The following is a 23560-nucleotide window of genomic DNA, read 5'->3' as shown; positions in this document are numbered from 1 at the left end:
AGGGCTACAGCAGAGATGATGGTTGTAGCAGTCTTCCTCAGGCCCTCTGACTTTGTTCCAGACAGGGCCATCGTATGATATGTTCCCATTTCAATACCCCAAACCAAGAGGGAAACATTATATCCAGCCCTTCCTCAATATTGATCTCACAAAAAGTATAGATTGGTAAAGCATTTTTAAAAAGAAATGATCCACGTGGGACCAGATTTACCTGCCTGACACAAATCAGGAAAACTTTGGTCCCTGGCTTTGAGTAAGCCAAAGCGCCTTGGCTTCTGGTACACAGAAGACTCTGGGACTTCGCTGTACAGTAGAAACTAACATAACACAACATTGTAAAACAACTATACCCCAATAAAAATAAATAAATAAATAAAGATGTTCACTGTTAACAAAAAAAAGAAGACCTTGGGAGTCTGAATGTCCTCTGACAGAGCTGACTGTTTTAGTACCAGCTACTTATTGAAAAGCTTTATTTATAAAATGTTTTGTTTCAAACATTGAATGAAAGGGAGTACTTTAATTCCATATCATGGCAAGAATTTCATAAAGAAACAGAGAATAACATTAATTTTTCTCCTTATCCAAGAAAAGGGCTTGTGAAATAGTAAAAAAAGTTCTTCAACTACTTGCTAGGAATGGGAGAACTCAATGATTTGACCGCAGGAATTCCATTTGCACAAACATTAGCCTGTAGATCCAATCAGTTAAGAGTCTAGCAAAATGGTTCCTAAGATTATTGACCTATGTCCCAAATCAGTTTTTTTAATACAGGACTGTTTTGTTCCTGTCACCCCTGTTTGTCACTGGAGATATGACCTAAGAAATGCCTGTCATGAAAACTTGTACACAGCAACATATTTCTTATTAAGTTAGCAGTGTGAAAAACAAAAATAGAAGTTAGTGATTTCCTACAGCCCCCAAACTGCTTTTTTCTTCCAACAGAAATGTAGCAGCACATTCCTCCAAAATGTAGACAAGGACCCTTGGGTATTTTACAAGTGAACAATGGCTGAGTCATTTAATTTAAGAAACACAGCTAGCTAAGCACTCATTTATTTCTGAAAAAAAATTCAGAGGGTTTTTTATCTTGCTTGCACAATATCCAGATATCTGAAGACCCTGTAAACCCATAAATATCCTCTGACATGATGGGCCATTACAGCTCTTAAAGACTCGTTGCTGTCTGTTGGATCAAACTTGTGCTTCATGCTGAAGCCTGGGAAGAAGATTTATATGTCGACTATTCCAAATCATATATCTATTTAAAACTCACTATCTTGGGAATGAACTTTAAACTGTTTTTGCCTGCCAGTATGAAGCATTAAGTTCCCCAGCCAAGAGAGTCCTAGGAACATTTCAATTCTCTAGGCTTACATCTGTACACACCTGCAACCAAACCTCTTCCTCTTTTCTCCTCCCCGGGGGATGGAACTCAGTCTGGTAGATAAGTCTTAGGGTCTCAGATCTACCACTTAACTCCAACTTGACCCGAGTCACATAAATCACTTAATCTTTTAGAGAGATGAGTGTTGGAATGAAGAGCCGAATGTCTTACAAAAGGTCATTTATTAAGTTTTTGCTCATGACCAGAAGGAGAAGCAAGGTAGTGCTCCCTCATTAAATAAAACAGAAGAGAGCTTCAAGAAGCTGGGAGTAGTGAACAGTGTCATGGGGGAAAGAAAGGTTAAAGAGAATGAGAACTCTGAAGAGAGTCTTGTGTTCCAACCTCTCCCTAACTCAACAGGTCTTTCTGTCTTGTTGATTCCACCTCCACAGTGTCTCAAACCCAGCCCCTCCTTTCCATTCCCTCTGCTACAGCCTCCATTCAGGCCATTGTTATCTCCCCCCAGGACTATTTGTCTCTCCATTCACCCACATTGCCGAGAGCAATATCTTTGTAAGATGTAGAACCAATCGTGTGGCAAACTGGGCCTTCCACAATTGGACGGTGCTTCTTCCATTCTCCTGACGTCCCCAGTTCCTGTCATTTCCTGAAAACATCTCGGCTCATTTCTGTCCCTCTCACATCCTTGAACACCCTCTCACATCCCTGCTCTCATTGTTAAAATCTTAAACTCTGAAAATTCATAGCTCCTGCCTCATATACCATATCCTCAAAACACTGTCTTTTTAGAACTCATAATATTGATCTCCTGTCTTGTTCTATATTTATTTATCTGAGTACAGCTGCCTTTTACCCAGATTGTAATCTCTCTGAAGGCAGGGATCATATCACTCAATATCTAGCAGAGGGCCCTAAATGTAGCTGATGCTTGGTAAATATGCATTGAGTAAATGAGTATTTGGACACAAGTAAGTGAATTTGGCAATTGATCTTTGAAAGGGGAGAGTTAATGGAGTCAAAGAGACAACTCAATTCAAGACAGTAAGGTGAGAAAGGCTGGCGAGAAAATAGAAGTCTGTACAAAATGATATTACAAAAATATGATATACATGTAAGGAGTTTCTATTTACGGAGGTTGTTCTCATGTACTACTAGCTTCTCTCTTCCTATTTCTCTTCTGTCTATAGCCTAGAGAAATCCCATTCCTCATTCTCCTATCCAGCACTGAAAAGGCAGCTATATATAATAAGATCTTTGCTGGTGGTTGCCAGAGGGGAGGGGGAGGGGGGGATAGGCAAAACAGGGGAAGGGGATTAAGTGGTATAAACTTCCAGTTATAAAATAAGTCATGGGGATGTAACGTACAGCATAGGGAATATACTCAATAATATTTTAATGACTCTGTATGGTGGTAGATGGTAACTAGACTTATCATGGTGGTCATTTCATAATGTATAAAAATATTGAATCACTATGTGGTACACCTAAAACTAACACAACATTGTAAATCAATTATACTTCAGTAAAAAATAAACAAACAAACCAACAAGGTCTTTGCTGGTCTCTAAGCCTTACAAGTCTCGTATTTGTTTAGTTCATAGGATTGGCATCGAAATATTTCTACAGTCTAGTTTCATTTTTGCGTTATCCAGTATTACTGCTGATGCATTCTGACACATCAGATATTTCTTTCAATCCTTTTCATCTTCAGAACATTTTGGAATTATCTGTAGGTCAATTCAAGTGTCATATTTTCAATACATTTCTTATTTCCCCTGCAAATTAAAAGGCAGGTCCCTCTGCCTCAGGGACCAGAGGAGCCTGAGTGACCCCACTGGGTGGCCAGTGAGGAACACGAAGCACTGATGGCTCCATCACTAGGGGACCCTCCCTAAATCTGAACAAGGTCAACCCTCTGTTACTCTTCCACCATCTCTTGCCCAGACTGGGGGAATGGAATAACAGCCCAATTCCAGGATGCTTCACAAGCCTCTGGAAGAGCCGGAAGACGATAATAGCCAGGTCAGAATCCAATAGGGAGTAGAGGCAGTGGCACTGGGTTATTGACGGTGTGGAAGGCTAATGAGGATCTGAAAGAGGAAGGGTTGAGTAAAAGGTAAAAAGACAGAGAAATGGGAACAGGAGGGAAATGAGTGTTTCCACTTCTTCCATATATAAAAAAAGAAAAAGAAAAAGAAAAAAAGGAAACTCACTACCACCACAACCAACAACACCCCTTTGAGGAAATTTAGAATTTAGAAATTTAGAAAGGGAGTGACAGGTTTCAATTGGTCTCAAGGGTGGTGTGGCAACAGCATAGTAAGGTGGTAAAGCTTTACCAAGATGCTACCAGTAACCTCAGTTTGCTGCCAGCCAGAGGAATATGCAAGGAGTGAGACCAATGGCTATTTCCTTTTTGTTGGCCGTCTTCTTCTACAAAGGTTTTAACATTTATATTGTAATACTACATGCAGGAAGGACATCCCTATGAGATGAGGAGGGGCTCTTATTTAGAATCCCATTTTATTAATGGGAAACTATGGTCACAGAGCATTAGAGTCTCCCAGGGGCACATAATTAGAACAAAGTTAATCCAGAAATAGAAATGAAGTCCCACTCCAGTCCATTGTTCTTTCCATGAAACTGAACTAGGCACTGATTCCTAACATCCCTGTCAGCAGAGGTATCCCCTGAGAATACAGGGATACTGGGCATGGCCTTTCGTGTCCCAGCAGAAGTTCCAGGAACAGATCCTCATTTATGGCACCTGAAGCTTAAACTTATGGGGCACTCTTTCACAGTATGAAATTTTCACAGTATGAAAATTCTTTTTCTTAAAAGAATTTTAAAAGATGAATGCAAAATCAGGTATGAATGAGAAAATTAGTTTGAATGAGTAAAGAAATGGCATCAAATCAGAAATTTTATAAAACTGACAAATGTCAAATAACACTATATTTTTATAGTCTGATACAGTTCTGTAATGCTGGTTCCCCTACATTTTTTGACTTCATACTCTTTGAGTGCCTCTTTCTATGATAACGATTTTGTAATATTTTCTAGAAAGAAGATGGACAAGTAATTCATTCTTTCCTCTAGCATGGTTGATCAAAATGCATTTATTATTGATGGTTTCAAAAAGTGACTTTTTGCTTCAGCCTTTTATTGGCAATGCCATATCTGTAAATTCCTTATCAGTTCTTTTGCCTGAGAGGTCATTCTTACCTGAGGCCATAGCTTTTGGAGACTGTAGCCTCTCTACTACCCTCAGTCCTCACTTTCTTCTTCCTCTACAGGCCTGACCTGGAGAAAGGGGTCAGGACACCAGGTGGCCATGAAGCCCAGATCAAAGTGGTAATGAACTGTGCCTGGTTTGAATACTTTGTCACCGAAGGAAGAGATGGGTCTGACTGCTCAAGGTGGCCTGCTGGAAGGAGCTGTCATTAGGGGCCAGGAAGATGGAGAGGTTGTGCTCAGCCCACCAGCCCAACCAGCAGCCCCAGGACTACCGCAGGCAAGGGCAATGATGCCCCAAGGCTGAAGCAGTGTTCTTTGTCTCCTAGCTCAGTTGACTACTTTCTCCTGTGGGCAAGAGCCTTGGAAAAGACCTTGAGTTTTCAGCTTCTCCAGCTATGCTGTGAATCCGCCTCTAGTTGGCCCTGGCCACAGTATGAAATAGAAAGCTTGCTTTCAGAACCTTGCTTTTTCCTTGGAGCATTTCCTGTTTTTGGAATGTAACTGCTGTGGAAAGTCACAGATAAGGCATTTACAGTATTAAGTTTTGAAGCTTAAAAGAATTTTTCTAACCTATCACTAATAAACTATCAAATTTTGATCAATCTTGTTAAAGGGAAGACAGTTATCTTTCTATTCTCTCTAGAGTAAATAATACAAAATCGTCATATGAAGAGTGAATCAGAGTATGCAGCCAAAAAAAAGTGTAGAAAAAACGTATTGTAGTGGTATGGCCCCCTCAGCAGACCCATAACCAGAGGAGTTACCCCCCTCCCCTAAGATACCCCCAATCCTATGGGGACTCATTCTTGGCTTCCTGGTAGAGCTCATTAAGAAATGCTTCCTTTTCAAATAAATGCCTGGGAACCATTTAAGTTGCCCTATACCTTGAGTGAATTTAGATTAGAAATACTTTTTAAAAATCCTCAAGATTTTAAAGAACATAGCTGCATCTGTGGGACTCCATGGGACCAGTAGGGAAGATATTATGATGTTGGAGACTTTCCCCTTAATTGAGCCAAAAAATAGGCACATCCATCACATGTATGTGTTAAGTCAACACCAAGTCTGAGCTTAGCAGGTTTCGATCATCTACCAGCTGTATGAGCTATACCAAATTGCATAACCTTTTTATTAGTCCTAGTTTCCTCACCGATTAGAAAGGAAATGATACTATAGCTATACTTAGCTTGAAGGATTTGAAAGCACCTATCACGGTGCCCTATATATGGTGCTTAATAAATGTTATTTCCTTCCCATGGCTTCACAATATAAGCTCTTGAATTTTACAGATGGTTTTCTATGGTGTCTTTCATCTTTACTAAATGCTCCTTTTATGTAACTTGAGTTCCTGCTGGAACCCAAGAGACCCCATTGTTTTTAAGACCTTACTAATTTCTGACTTTTATTTTATCTTCTTCACCCAAAGACCAAACCCTGAACTCTTGCTTCCACTCTATAGTGCCTGTTTTCTGTGATGCTGACACTAATCCTTAGAACAAATGAGCTGACAATGTTAGATCACTTCTTCACATAGCTTTTGATGTTCAATCTTCTGAGAAAAACTGGCTACACATCTCAGAGGGAGTACAAGGCATCACGATACATACCTACAACTTTTTCTCCTACTCAGGCTTCTCCAGGCTGCACATATTTTCTAATTTTAAGAGTGCCTGTAAGCAGTTAGGAGTCATGCACTTATGTATTCAATGGTATGTGTGATCGGATAGCACATGCTCGGGTATTCTGAACCCTTTCCTTTGAAATGGATGCTTTAATGCTTCAAAGTTTTCTGATATTCAGTGATATACTTTTCCAGACCTCTTCTTAAAGTATGTTGATTTTAGGGTCTGCAGGAAGCTTTAATCTGCTCTTGGCTGTTGAATGTATCTGGCTCACTTATTTTTTTAAAATTCTATGTATGCTTGTAGAGGGGCAGGAGGCTGGGAACAAGAAGGCAGGTAAGGTAGGATTCTGGCTCAAAACAAGTTGATTAAAAAGCAGTGATTGAGGGCTCCCCTGGTGGCGCAGTGGTTGAGAGTCCGCCTGCCGATGCAGGGGACGCGGGTTCGTGCCCCGGTCCGGGAAGATTCCACATGCCGCGGAGCGGCTGGGCCCATGAGCCATGGCTGCTGAGCCTGCGCATCCGGAGCCTGTGCTCCACAATGGGAGAGGCCACAACAGTAAGAGGCCTGCGTACCGCAAAAAAAAAAAAAAAAAGTAGTGATTGCCTTTCAGATCCTCGGCCTCACTCTCAATCTGAGAAAGTTGTTTTCAAAGGTGCAAAGAGATGGCTAGAAACCAATGGGCAGGCTTGTTGGGATGTAAAAGTGATCAACATGGGCACAGTCCATATCAGCAGTGCTGTCTGATTGCAAAGGGAAAGGATACAATGGCTTCCTTCAAATTGATCTGTGTTCCCAAACTTAAAGGAACAAGGGAAATACTTGCAGAAATTTTAACTTTGGGACTTCCCTGGTGCTCCTGTGGGTAAGACTCCACACTCCCAATGAAGAGGGCCTGGGTTCGATCCCTGGTCAGGGAACTAGATCCCACATGCATGCCACAACAAAGAGCCCACATGCTGCAACTAAAATGTCCACATGCCACAACTAAAAGTCCGAATGCCACAACTAAAAAAGATCCTGCATGCTGCAACTAAGACCCGGCTCAGCCAAAATAAATAAATATTGAAGGGAAAAAGAAATTTTAACTTGAGCAGATAGGCTTGTGGCATTATTAGCATAGTACCTTGAGTTCTTTGGAGTCAAGGCGATGGCTAGATTTTCTTCACTAATAAATGTTTTGGTCACAAAGTCGTACCCAATTCCATTATGTGTACTATGCAAACAAATTTCTTTGGTTTGTAGCAGACCATTTTGTATTAAAGTTATTCAAAAATTGGGCTTCCCTGGTGGCACAGGTGTTGAGAGTCCGCCTGCCAGTGCAGGGGACATGGGTTCGTGCCCCGGTCTGGGAAGATCCCACATGCCGCGGAGTGGCTGGGTCCGTGAGCCATGGCCTCTGGGCCTGCGTGTCCGGAGCCTGTGCTCCGCAACAGGAGAGGCCACAACAGTGAGAGGCCCGCGTACCGCAAAAAAAAAAAAAAAAAAAAAAATTATTCAAAAATCATGATCAATTGCTAAGATGTATCCTCATAAGAAATAAATCCTTGTCATGACCATAGAAGTAAATAGACTGTTCAAGTTAAAACTTAGGAGTAATTTAATCTAATCCAGTCATTTTACAGATGGGAGAACTGAGGCCCAAGTTGTTCATGCAATTTTGTCAAAGAAAGTTAGCAGCAAGCCAGCATTAGCACCCAGGTGTTCTGATGTGTGACTGAAGCCAAGATATTTTTTAATATGATAATACTTGTTCATCACACTGGAATAAACTGGAGGGTACTTGAGGACATCTCCATGGGCTAGGTGAAAATCTTTATTACATTTTCTTTATATTGTATTACTATGATAATAAAAATAAAATACAGAGAATTAGAGATGGATATTAAATATTGAATTTGTATAAAAGCCCAAAATAAAATCTTTTCCAAAATTTTTAATGGAAAGTTGAGCTTGCTTTCATGCACATAACTGTTTTATACCAAGTTTTATGTTTGAAATGGCTACAAGCAAGTCCTGATCAAGTCTTTTTAATGATCTCTCTTCAAATTCTTGATAGTAACCATTGATGAGGAACTTTGTTCCCACAAGTGGTGATAAAAAATTGAAAGCCGTTTTTTATAGCCATTCAAAAATTTACAACAGTTGAAATTATCTTTAAAGTTGAAGAACTCTTCTTTTTTATTTTCTTTGACTGATGTAAAAGTTGAAAATGTCTTTTGATAATGGAAATGGATTTCAAATCAAACTTTTTTGTTCTAAGTATTTCACAAGAAAGGTGCTTGAACATGCAGAATGTTTACTCAGTGCTACAGCCCTTGCCCGGCCACCTGCGTGGACTTTTTTAAAAGGGCACATTTAAATGGGCCTAACTACCCAGTATATGTGAAGAAAGAGGTGCAGTGCTGCCTTTGGAGCTATGCCTTGCAGGAGTCCCACCTGGCCTCCTCTTCTCTCCATCTTCCTCTCTCAGCCCAGGCTTGGACTGCACATGAGTCTCCTCGGGCCCCTGGAACAAGTCTCTAGCATCTCTTCACCCTCTGCCCACCGTGGGCAGCAGTGTGCTCTGCAGCGGACAGTTGAGGTACTTAGTAAAGAGCACCTCTTGGGAGAGCTCAGTGCCTTGCCAAGAAGCTCATGGTATCTGCCATTTACAGGTACTGTGCGGCGTGCTGTCAGAGCCTCTCAGGCTGCCCTTGATGAGTCCTGGACTGACAACCAGCTTGGGACCTCAGTTAACCCAGACCTTAGGTGCTGAGGGTTCACTAGATCACAATATACCTGTAACCTCTTTGAGCACATCAATCAGGAAGCCCAAAGAGGTACAAATGAGGCCCAGGTCTGCAAGTGACAGACCAAGACCAGAATGGCACTGTCCACCACTCAATCTGTGCTCTCCCCCCTTTCCAAGCTGCATCTCTATTAGTAATCTGGCCAACATACCATCCTTGAGGTGAAGGTAATTTCTCCCCCATTCTACCAGTGGACCAGCACTGTGGTAGCTTTCCTTCTCCTGTCTAATAAACAAGGGCCCTGGAAATTCATACAATTAGTATCCAATTGAAATTTTATTTTGCAAATAAATTATTATACTTAATCCTATTATAACCACTGTGTGATCACAGAGGTACTGTTGCTTTCTTCCCCCAAATGCTCAATGTCAATAAGACCTGCATCACTGACCACTTTAAAAACAAGCATCGCTATGGATAGAAAAATAAAATCAAGCAATTTCTTTTATCATTTTTTCACCCAAACTCCATTCATTAGCTGACTTTTCATACACTTCATCCATTTCAATTCCCCTGGGCTGAGCAATTTATGTTGTAAAGAGCTGCAGCCTGCACTAAAAATGCCCTTCTTCCATCTTTCCTTTAAAGAAGAAAAACATTTTTTTTCTGTGACTGGTAAGAAGTGCTGAGTGAACAGCCCTGGTGGCTTCTGTTTACACTGTAAGCAACTGTGGCACAAATCAGCACCAAGTTTCTCTTGATTTCTGCCTGGAACAATATTATCTTGCAGGGGCTCGCTCTGGGGGTCCAGAGGTTGATGTATTCCTTGCTGTCACATGTATGTTTCTAAGAGAGCAATTTTAGCCCTTCCGATGCTGCCAGAAATCGTGGACAGTGATGGGTGTCACCATGCCACCATATTCTTTTCATAACCCATCAGCAGCACACACTTATTGAGTCCCTACTATGTACAAAGTCATGTGTTAAGTTCTGTCTGCTAAGTTTATGTACTAAGTAGTATGTACTAAGTCTATGTGCTAAGGATAGAAGAAATAATAATAAATATTTGTTGACCATTTCCTGTGTGACAGGCACTAAATCAAATGTGTTAAAATAGCATTATCTGATTAGGCCTCTTTCACTATGATGCAATGAAGGCTTTATTGTTATCCCAATTTTATGCATAAACACATTCCCAAGATTATGACATCTCTATAAAAAGGTTCTCCCTACTTATGTTACCTAATACAAGTACCTTTTTCTCCATCTCAGCTCCTTGTTTGTTTTCCTCATAATACTCTTCATACTTTTAAATTTATTTATTCATTTATTGGGGGTTTTTGCCATCTCCCTCACTAGTATATTATGCTCCACGTGGCTAGAGGTTGTGTATCTTTTGTTTCACTGCTTAGCAGAGTACCTGAACACACAGTATGATTTCAGTAAGTGTTAGATGGATGGATGCGTGAATGAATGAGCGAATGAATGAATAAAACTGACAGGAAGAAATTAAGTGCCTTGCCCACGGTCATAGAGCTAGTGAGTGACACAGCTGGGATTCAATATCCACACGTTTAAGCGCATCTATACCCTCCTAAATACTGGGTTGGCCATACAGTTCATTTGGGTTTTTCCATAAGATGTCATGGAAAAACCCGAACGACCTTTTTGGCCAACCCAATATATGCTAATTCTATTGGGAATTTGAAATGTAGACACAGAAAGCAATACAGAGGATTCAGGGAGTCTGTACCTGAGAGAAAAGCTCTTTTCTCGGTACAGTCTGGAACTACTTCCTATCTTAGAACTCGGTAGATCCTCAGCTGAATGCATGTTGAGATACCTGCTAAATATACTGATCCACCGACCACACCACCCTTTCTCACTCATCCTTTGATTTCTCTCCTCCATTTTCCTTTGTGTTATTATCATCCTAAAGTGATGCAGTGGAATTTCCACAGAGGCACTAGTTTGGTGATGCTCTCCTTCCAGTAGGGCTGGGTCATCTGTTGAGGCAAATGTGCCATTGAAGAAAGACCTCCCAGCATCATCATGACAGCTTCACTGAGAGTGGCCATTGGGTCAATTAGACCTTTCAAGCACATGCATAAAGTAACTGGTATGTCTCTGTGGCCCATCAACATGTGCATTCAAATGAGGTCCCATTAACATTATTATCTTAGATTGCTTTCTCTCAGCCTCACCCAGCTCCAGCCTCCCTGGCAAGCCTTCCCAGTATATTCCTGGAAATCCCGAAGAAGTGTCTCCTCTAGCTCGTACACCTTTCATGCAAGTCCCCAAGCACTCCAACATCTTCTATTCCTCCACTCATGACACAGCAGGAGGGAACCTCACCATGGCAGCAATGGATGATGCCCATGATGGGAACACAGCGTTTGTAACACAGGCGATATCTCCCTCACTCACCAATCTGCAAGGAGCCAGAGCTCTCTGGGTTCCTCAGAACAGTAAGGGTGATGGTCCTCATCTGGGTTCTGTGCCACACTTCAGTGTGCACAGGAGGGGCCGCTTTGGGGTCCAGATGACAAAGTCCTTCATGAAAATAGCTCCTTCAGCTTCTCCCATCAACTGGTAACCCGGCCCAGGGAATCAGTTGCAGGCAGAGGCTAGACCATGTCTTCAATTCTCCATGTCTCTGTGTCCCTCTCAAAGCCATGCAAAACAAAACAAACCAAACAAACAAAGAAACCACCACCAAGAACAACACTAGCACACTCTGTCTCCTTGTTCCAAAAACAAGAGCTCTCATGGATACCAACTCATACAAAGTTGTACCCACAATAGTAACTGGTACATACTGGTATATATGTGTGTGTGTGTGTGTGTGTGTGTGTGTATACACACTAGGAGACCCAGAGTAGTCTCCTGTTTCACAAGCAACCTCATTCTGACCCTTGATCTGTGTCCAGCTATATCATCGTGCTACCGTGCACCAAGGGTATGCCCTATATGCTAGCCCCCACCACTCATGGCTCAGGGATGCCACCATCCCACTGACCCAGTGTGCCCTGTAAACACTATACAATGCATATTCCTTGTCTCCTTCACCTGCTCAGTCAGCAGTTCTGCTTGTGTCAGTTAGCTATAGCCGCAAAATGTTATACAACAAACCACTCCCAATGTCAGTGACTTAAAAGAACAATGATTTATTCTCACTCATACATGGGGTTTGGCTGGTCCAAGCTTGGTTCGGCTGGCCTTGATTTCAAGCTACAGATTGGGTCAAGATCTGCTGTACATGAATTTTCTCATCCTGTTTAGATCATCAGGCTGGCCTTGGCATTATCTTCTCATGGCAGAAACACAAGAAGGGCCAGCCCAACTGTACCAGCACATTTCCAGTCTCTGCTTCTGTCACATCTGCTACTATTCCACTGGGTAAAGCAAGTCCCATGACCCAGCCCAACACCAATGGAGCAGGAAAGTACACTCCTCTGTTAAGGTATGGAGGGGCAGGAATTGGGGACAGGAGTGAATATTTGCTGAATAATCACCTAATGTACCATGCACCCAAATCCAACTGTACAGGGTCAGTTAACATGCCATCGGGATGAAGTCAAGATTTGGTCTGAGACAGACTGCTCTAAGAAGGTTATGTGAAAGAACACATCCATGTCTTATATAGTACAAATAGTTCACATCAAAGCACTACCACTTGGCTTCTTGGTCAGCTACTGGATGATCTTGTTTGAAACAGTCATGACTTGCCCAGTGAGGGACCCTGGTTTCCAGAACTATTGCAGCATCGTCTCCAAAGAAATCACCCCTTCTTCTCTGACTGTATTACAAGCTATTTGAGTTGTCTGGGCTCCAGAACCTTCTATTTACTTTCTCTCTCCCTATCCCATGCCCATTTTCAACTCCCCTGGGTTCATACTTCTCTCCCTGTCCCAGACTACTTCTGGAGAAGTCTATGATGGCTTTGTAAATTCAGAAGAAGAAGAAACAGAGGTCCCTTCCTAACTCCCTCCTTTGCCCAGTTCAAATTACATGTGTGTGGGGAGATATGTCTCTATATATGTGATACACCATGTTCAGTAACCACATGCACATCACTTGCCCTCCCTACAGGGGAGGAAAGTTACAGCACTATGCTGGGGTTCCCTCTTGCCTCTACTGTTCTGCATTGCCTTTGGTCTGAAATAGTCACATAGAAACTTTCTTTCACAGGAACAATGACATAGAGTTTAGTCACATGTTTAATTCCTCAAAGTCAATATTTGCAAAAAACATAAGCACAGCATGGTATTGCCTTGGAGTTGTTGATTAATCCCTTCCTTAGGCTTCCCTTAAGTTTCCTTTTTATTTTCAGCTCATCGTTAGTCCCGTAATGGGGTGTGTGCCAGGTTGTGTGAGTGCATTTTCTTGTTGCCCCAAAGCCTGGTAAGAACTATGGTGAACCTTTATTCTGGACGTAGTCATACAGACTTCTTCCTTCCTATCTTGTTCCAGGAAGAATGGTAAGAATGACTTAATCCAGCATCCTTGGGAAACAAGAGACCAGCCATAGATGGCTGAGAGAAGCAATGTTGGTACCGACGTAATCCGCGACCTGGATGATGAGGATGTTTGTCACCTGTTTGGAAAGCTAAACATCATCTTGAAGTAAACAGTTCTTTGACACCCATTTCATGTACAAAGAAAAGGAGGCACATGGACAGATTAAATAACAAACAAGAGTCACACTGTGAATTGTTGGGAGCTTTAAATGACTTTTAGGAGTCTCTGCTTCTCAAGACATTGAAGTCCACTCTTGAGACTCTGCACCATGAATCTTTCACTGCACAAATCCCCTTTTACGTGGCTTTTAGATGGGAGCAAGAAGTGGAACTGAGAAAATATCAGAAAAGTTCTGTAAGAGAAAGGTGAGCCACTTCAGTCTCCTACCAACTTTCCATTCCTCCCTCCTAAAGGTTTAAATAAATTCTAATCACAAATCTTCTGGTTTTCCAACCCATCCGCTACAACATGGGATAGGGAATTTTCATTTTTGTTTGTCTGTTTATATGATTGCTTATGTAGCCTGCAGACCTCAGAGAAATGTAACATTGGTGTCTTTCAAATATTAGGGCTTGGCTCTATTTTATTTTCACTTCCAAAAATGTAAAGTTTGAGTCTCTTAGCTTGGGATTCATTAAGTGCCAAGAAATTAGCTAAGTAACGTGGCTTATAGAACTTGGGGCAATTATAGCTTCTTGCAAAGCTGAAAAGAAGAGCTTTTGAGTCAAGGCCATTCAGCAAAGCTCAGGCTAAAGGAAAATTTCATTCCGTTTCGTAAAAGTTTTTTGCTGGGCAAGAAGTAAAAAATAATTTAGAAGCCAATGAAGAAACCTAAAATTCATTCAGACAGGCTTCTCTGGACAAAGGCCTTCAGCAGGTTTCTGCCTGTGACTGGAATCAGAACATCTAATGTCCACTGTCTCTTGGGTCCTCTTTATTCCCAGAGCTCACAGGCTGCCTGTTTCCAATTCCTCTGTGCCAGCACATCTGTTAACGTCCCAAGTGGCTTCCTTTACAGCCGCGAGATCATCTGTGTAGTATTAACTAACCGCAAATTAAAGTCATTACTTGGTGCTTAATTTTATGTAACATTTCTTTGTAATGTGTACAAAAGAAATTTGTTTTTACAGGAGTTTGGTAAATAGCATGTGCCATGATTAATTAGAGAATATAATGGGTCTGTTGATTTGAAATTAAATTCAGTGCAACAGTCTTCTCTAAAAATAATTTCTTAAATGACATTTCAAGGTGTGTGAGCCTCTAAAAAAAAAGTGAACATCCTGCATCCATAGTCTTTATGCCCTGTCCTAGACCTATCTGTTGGATTTTACTTGCTAAAGGACTCACTTTTATTTTTCTCAGATAAAAGGTGTGCCTATAGCACTCTAAGAAACAGCAACATTCAAAGAGCTATTTTTAATCCTTTTTGGAACAAGGTAGAATATAAATGAATAAACTAACAAATAAGCAAATCCTTAACTACTTGGAGGTCAGTTACAGTTCAGTGTAGTTCATTCCCCTCCAGCTACATGCGTTCTTCCTTGTCATTTTACACACTTGCATTCTTGCCTGAGGGCCTTTGCACTTATTCCTTCTGCCTAGACATCTTTCTGCCTGGGTTTTCATGTGACTCAAATCTTAGACAGGGACTTCTCTGACCATCCAAGCTAAGGAAGTTCCCTGCCCCAGTCCCTCTCACATCACTGTGTTTAATGTTTTATTCACAGAACAAATCACTCTGATATTATCTGGCTTTGTGTTTGTTCATTGCTTTTCCTCTGTCTCCTTCTACAGAAGGTAAGATCCTTGAGAACAAAAACTTGTCTGCCTTATCCTCCTTATATCTCCAACACCTAGAACGATGCCTGATACATAAGTTGGTGCTTAATAAATCTTTATGAAATGAATGAATGAATTGCATTGTTCTCACAAGCCCCTTTAAATAACCATGTTCCTAATGGAGAGTAAGCACAATTGGCTTAAAAAGTTTCTTGGAGAAACAGAAAGAGAAATTCAGTATTTGTTGAGTAGGCATGAGATGCATTGGAAGGAAATGAAAAATTAAAATGTAAACAAATTAAATGACAGGAAGAGCAGAAATAAAGGTTGGTACTAATTGCTTAGTTTGCACAAACACAAAATACCAGCTGGGAAGTGAAACCTTCAATCAGTTGGCACCTTCTTTCTTTATAAACCCAACAGCCAGTTTGATTATTCCCATTAAAATAACTTAGCCAAGACACTGTCTTTGCTGATAGTAAACAAAAAGATCTGAAGATTCTTTCAACTTCCATATATTTAAGACAGGATTCTTGGGGTTGATACAATGTTTCACTATATAGAGATACGAGGAAGCATGAGATGAGGGTGCTGCAGTAATAGGAGAGTTTCTGACAGAGAATAAAAACTAAGAGGCATAAATTTCCATGATAAGTGTCATACTATATTTAAGGTTTAACCTCAAAATACACTGAAGTCTCTCTCCCCAGACTCTTATGCCTTTTTTTTTTTTCAGTACGCGGGCCCCTCATTGTTGTGGCCTCTCCCGTTGCGGAGCACAGGCTCCGGACACGCAGGCTCAGCGGCCATGGCTCACGGGCCCAGCCACTCTGCGGCATGTGGGATCTTCCCAGACAGGGGCACGAACCCGTGTCCCCTGAAGCGGCAGGCGGACTCTCAACCACTGCGCCACCAGGGAAGCCCTCCTATGCCTTTTAAAGCTCTTCTCAACTCAACATGAAGTCTATATCAAACAGTGGGACTGGCCTACTAGTATTAATAAGATTTTATTCCCCAATTATGAGTGGGATCTGGAAAATCTATATTCTGATTTTCTCAATGTGCTTAGGGTGAACAGAAGTCTAGGTGGCTCAGTGTGCAATAAGTTACAGTTTCCCACCTCTGCCACTTACTAACTGTAAACTTCAGCAAGATACTGAATTTCTCTGAGTGTCAGATTTCTCTTCTGCAAAATGGGCCTGATGTAACTCCTGTGGATTAAATGTAAAGCACTTGTTTTTATGTAATTGTATGTGTCAAACTTTGTAACTCTTACTTTTGGATTTTCAGTTGTAATTTAGAGAATTATTCCTATGTCAGATTTTAGGTCAATTCATGCAGTTTTTTTAATATGTTATCTTTTACCTGTAAATTTCCCCATCATTTTAAATTTGTCCTGGAATACGGTATAAGGAATGGCTTCAATTTTACCTCTTTGCATATGGCTATCCAGTTATCCTAATACCACTTATTAAAAAGTCCATCTTTTCCTCACTAATTAGGGATGACACTTTTATCATAACTAAATTTTTATATGCAGTTAGGTCTATTTCTTAATTTTATACTTTGTCTAGCTATTCATACATTAATACCAAACTGTTTTAATTGTAGAGGTTTATGATATGATTTAATACTATACAATTTTTTGAGGGGTGTCCTGGCTATTCTTGCATGTTTATTCTTCCAAACATACTATATAATCAATTTATTTAGCTCTAGGAAAAAAACCTGATAGCATTTTTACTGGAATTTTATGAAATTGTTTATATAAACATAGGAATAACTAAGATCTTTACAATGTTGCGTTTTTCTATGAACACAGTTCATCTTTCCAACTAAGTTAATTTTATATCTTCATGACTGCTTATAATTTTCTTCACATAGGTTTTGAACATTTCTTGTTAAACATACACTGAGGTATTTTGTTTTTAGCTATCAGACATACAGTCTTTTCTTCCATTATGTCTTCTAACTGGTTTTTGTGTCTTTTGATTCAATAATCATATTGTGGTAGTATTAGTATTGCTGTTCTGAAACTGTTGTGTATGTAACAAAAAATGTATATATATTGGTGTCATTGAGAACTGGGATTTGCAGCTTTGGTGAGAGCAGACACAAATGTAAGATCAATGACAGTAAGTAAAAATCCTGTAGTTCTGAAAATGAATCTGAGGTAGCAATACTAATTCATAATGTGTTTTAAAAGACTCATTTTCTAGTTCTGTCCACTGGAAAAGCCTGTAAACAATGGTTAACCCAACAGCAATGAGCACTTCCAGAACCCTGATTGTGTCTCTAAATACTATTTCCCACCAAAAGGAACCAAACCTCTTGGAAAGATGGCTGATTCCAGGTGTGAGGCAGGAAGTTTATTAAATGTATCTGGAATATCTTGTCATACCACGTAGTAAGGAAGCAGCGATGGAAAACTACTAGGATTCTGTCCAAAGGATTTGGGCTCTAGCTTAAAGATGGGATCATTTGAGCATCAGTAGGAGATGCTAAATGCAATGGATTGAAACATATCAAGTATATTTAAATCCATAAGTTCAGTACGATACCAAAAAACTAAACTCATTAATCACCTTTAGAGGATGCTAGGGAACCAATCCATTGTGTTTTAAAAAGAAACAAACAACAACAACAACAAAACAAAACGAGAAACTGGTCTCAGAGTAAAGAAAGAATCAAGAGGAACTTTCTCTTTACAGAATTTTTTCAACTAATAAATAAATAAGGAATGACAGAATTAGGATATCACCATTTGCAACCTCCTAGTGAATTAATGAATCTGGGCAATGATCACCAATGGCTGCTCACATCACCAAAAAGAGACAATCAGGTATTTTATGCCTTCTAATAGAAGTGCAAAACACTGCATGTGAAATATTCTTGACAAAATAATTGAACCTGTATCTTATCAAGCCTCTAAATCTGACTACCAATTTACAGCTTACAATGGCAGAGGAACACATTAAACAACATCACAATCAACAAAATCCAAACTGCTGGAAACCCCAGGACAAACAGCCAATTTCTTCAACAATAACAAACGAACAAAATTGCAAGGAAAATAAACAAAGAAAGAAACGGTAAGAAGACCTATAAATTTTTTTGACATGCAAATGTATTTATTTGATCATATTTGAAAAGGCAGGGTAGAATAAATCCATTTTCTTCATGGTATCACTGTAAACAGACTGAATTTCAGAGCTCTTAGCTTGCTTCACAGACTCCTGAAGAGTGAACGTAAGCAGCCCAGCAAGCCTCTTCCTTCCCCTCCAGGCTCTCCCGCACTTGCTGGGGTGGGGTGCTGCTGGGAGGGGTTGGTGATAACTGATGCTAAATAAACATCAGACGGTGAATTTGTCAAACTCTTTCTACCTCCTCCCAGAGGCAACAGGGTGACTTGGATTATTCTTTAACTATAGTCATTGAGTAATCAAGTAAGTTTATCAAACACAGGATGGAGGGAAGTTTCCATTGTAGATAATTTCCAAAGGTAGGAATGGATGAACTCAGAGCTTCATTATTCAGTCCCTTCTTTTGTTGTCCAGAGTGAAGTACGCTAGCGATGGAGCTCAGATCCTTGGTCCATTGAGTCATTGGTGTAATGCACTCAGCTCCTTTGGAAAAGCCATCTTTGGATGGGGAAGAGAAGTTAGTTTATTATAATGACGGTACTATACGAGGAAAATCAAAGCAGCAAGCAGCAGGCAGTGACACTTTCCTCTTGAACTCCAATGATCATTCCACTCCTGTCAGCTTTACAGCCCAAGCAAACTCAACTGGGAGAGCAGAGGGTCAGATCGAAGAAAGGAGGAGGCCTTTACCCAGACCTGTGGACCACTTCAAGTCTTCCTGGATCCCAGCATCCTTACCTTTGTAGCTAAGGTAGTTATGAGGGATTGAAGCTTTAAGACTTCTTTTTTTTTTTTACCAGCACAGTAAAATGACATAAAAAGCTGATCTTTTTAAGGTATACCATACAATTACCGTGTTCTTTTCCCATTGCACCCTCCATGGTTTAGATGCATAGATAACCTCCCCATTATTTTCAGCCACTTCCCAGCAGCAAGACGCCTTTCTTGGAAGATGATGACAATCAGTCCATCTTTAGTTGGTCCAATGTTGAGACAACAGTTTCCCCCCAAACTTACTGTCTGAACCAGTTCTGAAATGATTTCAGATTCACTTGCGACGTCAGACATGGCCATGTCCTAATGATAGTCCTAGGATGCCTTGTCCATAGTGGTGCACACCTCCTACTTGTGATCTAGCAACCTCCCTGGTTTGAATTTACCTTGATAGTTGCAGTATCCTCCATGATAACAGGAGTATTTCTGACCCCATCGTCAATCACTACCACTCCATCCTTGACAGGGATATCATTGTAGAGCCAAGAAAGAAAATGTGTAGAGTTCCAATAAGTATCAGGATATTCTTACTCTCCATCAGACCAAAAGCAGGTCAGGTTTCTACTTGCTAACAAGGTCATAAAGCTCTGCCTTTGTTTTCACACTGAAAAAATATGGTGTTTTTGAAGCCATCTTTCTTAAAATAGGTAGAGTGGGTGGAACCATTCTAAGAATGGGTGATACAGTCCATAGCTGTATGTTCCTCTTCAGGACAGCTGCTCCCAACTCATCAACTTATCAAAACACAGTGGGGCTCAGGTCCTCCAAGTTCCAGCTCCACGACACAGGACTCAGCCAGTTTGTGAAGCCTTGGTGATGCTTTGTGGTCAAGACTATATATGGAGCTTGGAAGAGGTCAGCCTGCTTGGGGTGGAAGAAGTCTCGGTGAACTACCACCCCAAATCCAAGTAGCTAAAGCACGGTGGGTGGTTGTCACACCTGAAGTGCTTGTCCTGGGGCCGCCACTCGCCCTTCCGGTGCCACCAGAACAAATTGCTGCCCCAGGCTGGCACCCAAAGCATACTCCAGGCCACTACACCCCAAATGTTGCCTCATGGAACCAGCCCGGAGTGGAGACTCAGCCCACCCCAGGTACAGTGGCACCTGGCGCATGCTGAGCCCCGAGCGCCCTCCCGGCCCTCCTAGCAGCAGCCGTTCGCCTGCCACCCCATCCCAAGAGTGGGGACACCTCTCTCTTGGTTTACTGACTTTTAATACACCAAGCCTAATGAATGGAGCTTGTTTGGAACCTGACTCAAGCAAAGGAAACATTTTGTTATGTGCTGTTTTAAGGAAAACAGGACCAGTATGGTGTTCATGAAAAGTAGATGAGATGGGCTGCAGAAATCAGGAAGAACTGGGAGCGCTGGGGTCCAGAACTGGGGGTGGCGGGGTGAAAGCACAGGTCAAGTGAGGCAGACACGGCTCCTTCCTCACTAAGTGACACCTGTCACAACCTCATTTATCTACTGTCTCCAATTTGCTCATCTGGGAAATATTTGGGTTTGAAAAGAATCTTAGAATAGGGATCCAGAAAAAGCTTAGCTACATTAAACCGTGCCCTCCAATTCAACTAGAGATAAAACAAGAGAGGAAGGAGACATATCTCCAAATTCAATTCTCCTATCTTCGCTTATGTTTTATGGAGAACTTATGTCATTCACAAAAGAGACGTCATTTCCCCAGGGGAGACAGCAGGTGTACATTTTCTCTCAAGGCTATTTAATTGCTGTCAAGAAGACATATGATTAACAAAACCAAATGCTGGAAATATGAAGTATAGACAATTTTAAAGTTGTTTATATAGTTGATTACAGTATATCACACAATGTGTTTATTTGCCATAAACCTGCCTATCAGAGACTGTTTCCACACCTGTGCATCTGCACTAAACAGCCCACCGCTTAGCTGTGTGTAAATTCCCAGCTGAGAGAATGGCCAGCACCCGGCAGAAGCAGCTTTCTCTTGTGGCATCTGTTACCCCTTGGGCACCAGCTTTGCACCAGTGAAGGTAGGGCCTGAGCCTTGTGGACCCGTAGCATCCCCTGCTTTGACGATACAGCCCTTTGAGCTCTACAGAAGGAAACTAGTATGGAAATGACAGGCCTTTGCGGTTCTTCGTTGTTCTTTGTGACGCTGCTGCTCAAAGTGAGGCCCACTGTCTGTAATCTGTTGGTTATTGTTCAGAAATGAGACAAGAACGGAGTTGAGAGGAAGCATTTAGAGTTGCTGACAGCCATGTGGCAGCCTAAGTTTATGTCTGTTGAATCTAATTCAAAAATGGGACTTGAATTTTGTGTATATTGATTTTTTATTCCATTTTAAATTATGTTTTATTGCACTTTGCAAAATATCAGGCTGTGACAGATTGGAAATAAAAAAAGAAACTGATCCTTCACCACGCATAGTTTGAGAAGCATTGCTTCAGAGCAATAGCCCACACGCATGCTACATCCCAGGGTTTCATTTTGACACTCTGACAGTTCCCAAGGGGCAGCCAATGGCAAAAAATGTAGATCTACAAAGATGGTTTCCCCAAAGGGTCAGAAGGTCCCTCACAGGTGAGAAGCCGGTATCTAATCTACCACACATGTGTTAGGTCCATGGCAGGGGTTGGTAGACCTAATGAAACCAGCCCAACTGACCCCTTGTCACAACATAACTGCAGGCTTTTCACTAGTACTAGTAGCAACAGCAGCTAAGATTTACAAAGGACTTATTATGATGCAGATACTGTCCTAAATACTTTACATATACAAAATATTAAATAGCTCTTCTTTCTTTGGAGTAATATATAGTCTCCCCTATGCATGTAGCAAGAGAAGTATAGCATCAAGTCTGTTTACAGTGATTCCTTGTATAGCTATGAAAATTTGCTAACAACTGGCCTCTTTTTGGGGTATTTCAAGACATCATGCCATGTATACTAGAGACAATAATTAAAAAATGGAAACATAATACCCAGGAAATAAGAGTTTTGTGTTCAGATACTAGGAATAGAGTATAGCTGGAAAAAAATTTAATACAGAAACAGCAATCAGTATTGGAAATTGGGGGAATAGGGGAATAGGGGGATAGCTTGGACTATGTTTTCATTTTTTTGTTGTTGCATTTGGAAATTCTCGGGCATGAAACACAGAAAAAAATATAAATGTAAGAAGCAAAGACAACAACATAAGACAACTTGCATCAGAGCATAGAGACCTTATCCAAAATGAAGTCTTCCATCTACAACTTTTCTCCCCCCAATCTGGCTGATTTTTTGAAAAGATAAACAAAATTTTAAAACCTTTAGATGGAGTAAAGAGAGAAGACTCAAATACATAAGACCAGAGATGAAAGAGGAAACATTACAACTGATACTATACAAATACAAAGGATCACAAGAGACTATTACAGTTATATGTCAACAAACTGGATAACTTAGAAGAAATAGATATATTCCTAGAAACATACAATCTACCAAGACTGAATCATAAAGAAATAGAAAATCTGAACAGAGCAATAACAAGTAAGGAGACTGAAAAACCTCCAAATAAAGAAAAGCCTAGGACCAGATGGTTTCACTGGTGAATTCTACCCAATATTTTAAATTAATGCCAATTCTTCCCAAACTCTTCGAAAAAATTAAGAGGAGGGAACACTCTCAAACTTGTTTTATGAGGCTAGCATTACCCTGATAACAAGGCCAGATAAGGATAGTATAAGAAAAAAAAAACTATAGACCAATATCCTTGATGAATATTGATGCATAAATTCTCAACAAAATACTAGCAAACTAAATTCAATAGCACATTAAAGGGATCATACACCATGATCAAACTGGATTTACCCCTGGGGTGCAAGAGTGGTTCAACAGTGCAAATCAATAAATGTGATATACCACATTAATAGAATGAAAGATAAAGATCAGATGATCATCTCAATAGATGCAGAAATAGCATTTGACAAAATTTAATATTCTTTCATGATAAAAACTCTCCACAAACTGGATATAGAAAGAAGATATTTCAACATAATAAAGGCCATATATGACAAACCCACAACTAACACCATACTCAGTCTTTTCCTTTAATATCACAAACAAGACAAGAATGCCCACTCTCACCACTCCTATTCAACATGGTACTAGAAGTCCTGGCCAGAGCAATCAGGTAAGAAAATGATATAAAAGGCATCCAAATTGGAAAGTAAGAACTAAAAATGTCTTTTCTTCAGATGATATGATCTTATATATAGAAAATCCTAAAAACTCCACCAAAAAACTGTTAAAACTAATCAGTGAATTCAGTAAAGTTGCAGGATATAAAATTAACAGACAGAAATCAGATGTGTTTCTATACACTAACAATGAAATATTTCGAAAAGAAATTAAGAAAACAGTCCCATTCACAATAGCATCAA

At 40.6% G+C, this 23560-nt stretch overlaps 1 long non-coding RNA gene and 1 pseudogene across 5 annotated transcripts in view; both read right to left on the bottom strand.

Moving 5' to 3' along the window:
- LOC137225829 (uncharacterized) overlaps positions 1–23560 on the bottom strand; it is a 354758-nt gene that overhangs the window by 13020 nt on the left and 318178 nt on the right. The gene's annotated exons all lie outside the window — the stretch shown is intronic.
- LOC137225950 (tissue alpha-L-fucosidase pseudogene) lies at positions 18987–20178 on the bottom strand (annotated as a pseudogene).

This window comes from Pseudorca crassidens, chromosome 6, assembly GCF_039906515.1.
Source record: "Pseudorca crassidens isolate mPseCra1 chromosome 6, mPseCra1.hap1, whole genome shotgun sequence".
Taxonomy (NCBI): Eukaryota; Metazoa; Chordata; class Mammalia; order Artiodactyla; family Delphinidae; genus Pseudorca; species Pseudorca crassidens.
The sequence above is the reverse complement of the archived record's forward strand: the minus strand, read 5'-3'. Positions and strand labels throughout refer to the sequence as shown.